The sequence below is a fragment of the Lathyrus oleraceus genome, chromosome 4, assembly GCF_024323335.1.
Source record: "Lathyrus oleraceus cultivar Zhongwan6 chromosome 4, CAAS_Psat_ZW6_1.0, whole genome shotgun sequence".
Taxonomy (NCBI): Eukaryota; Viridiplantae; Streptophyta; class Magnoliopsida; order Fabales; family Fabaceae; genus Lathyrus; species Lathyrus oleraceus.
The window spans coordinates 81,367,636-81,369,284 of NC_066582.1; the positions used below are offsets into that span (position 1 = coordinate 81,367,636).

The 1,649-nt window shown below is 40.1% G+C and overlaps 1 non-coding gene across 1 annotated transcript; it reads right to left on the reverse strand.

Annotated features, from left to right (window-relative positions):
* Positions 1–1,022: 1,022 nt before the first annotated feature.
* On the reverse strand, positions 1,023–1,129 carry LOC127078012 (small nucleolar RNA R71). Its single transcript, XR_007787765.1, has one exon. It is a non-coding gene; the product is annotated as a small nucleolar RNA R71 (small nucleolar RNA).
* Between the last annotated feature and the right edge of the window lie 520 nt (positions 1,130–1,649).

Consider the following 1,649-nt stretch of genomic DNA (forward strand, 5'->3'; position numbering starts at 1 on the left):
ATACTTTTCAACTTAGTCAAGATACTATATTTCTTAAAAATAGGTTTACTACTCTAACGCAATGCGCGCCTTTTTATAAGTGACAATAAGAGGGTTTGATTAGGGGGTACAACTCGGTTCTGAATACGCGAAAGCGACAGTTCCCGTTAAATTAGTTCTTTTCAAAGTAGAAAACATTGCCCATAAGTAGTTCTATTAACAAGTACTTGGATTATCAATTGACTACGTGAATTACATTCGACGCTGTCTTTATAAATTATATTCTATTTTCAATACTTTACTTTTCATTGCACACTACAAAAACACCTATTTTGACTGCCTTTGATAAACACCATAACAACAGATAACGATAAATTGACACTTGGTCTCTGTGGTTCGATAATCTTTTATATTACTCTGACGCGTTCGTACACTTGCGAACACCAAGTTTAACAACGCATTAAGTTTTTGGCGCCGTTGCCGGGGACCAATTTCGTCAAATTTCATTTTCCTGTTGTTATATCGTTTAGACTTAGGTTATTTCCCGCCGGTCGATGCGAAGAACTCGCAGCACCGGAAGTTTAAGTTTAGTAAACCCTCTGGCAGAACCTGAACGTTACGCTCGCGCACGTTTATGCTTTCATAGAATTAAGAGAGCTATGGCCGAAGATCAAAACCAAAGACCTCTTAAGGACTTCGCTCAACCATCTAATGAAGAACCTAGTTCTAGTATAGTAAACCCAATCATACCAGCCAATAATTTTGAACTTAAACCATCCCTGTTGCAACTAGTGCAACAGAGACAATTCGCGGGTCTCGCTACCGAGAACCCTAACCAACATTTAAAAATATTTCTTCAATTAGCAGATACTTTTAAAACCAATGGAGCTTCTCCTGAGGCAATACATTTAAGATTATTTCCTTTTTCCCTCAGAGATAAAGCTCTATCATGGTTAGATTCCCTTCCACCCAATTCCATTACGACTTGGGATAACCTTAGAAGAGTTTTCCTTGCTAGATATTTTCTCCCGAGTAAGACCGCCGTTCTTCGAAACCATATAACTAGATTTACCCAAAACCAAGGAGAATCGCTGTTCGAAGCTTGGGAGAGATATAAAGAGTTGTTATGAGCATGCCCACATCATGGTTTAGAAAATTGGTTAATCATTCAAACCTTCTATAATGGACTTCATTATAACACAAAGAGGACCATCGACACTGCCGCAGGCGGTGCTCTGATGAAAAAACCTTACCCTGAAGCTAGTGCCCTCATCGAAGATATGGCTCAAAACCATCAATCATGGGGAGTCGAATGAGCGACAGTTGAGAAGAAGGAAGCCCAAGGAGGAGTGCATGAACTAAGCTCTATAGACATGATGCAGGCTAAAATGGACGCATTAGCCCTTAAGGTCGAGCATATGTGAATAAACCCGAATACTGTAGCCGCAGTTTCGTCGGATTGTGAGATATGTGGAACCCAAGGACACCAATCCGCAGAATGCAGTCTATTAAACGAAACCCACTCCGAGCAAGTGAACTACACCCAAGGGAACCCATATTCAAATACCTATAACCCTGGATGGAGGAATCACCCTAACTTCTCCTATAAAAACAATAACCCTATTTAAAATAATGCACCTTTGAGACCTAGTTATCAAGCCCCTAGATCA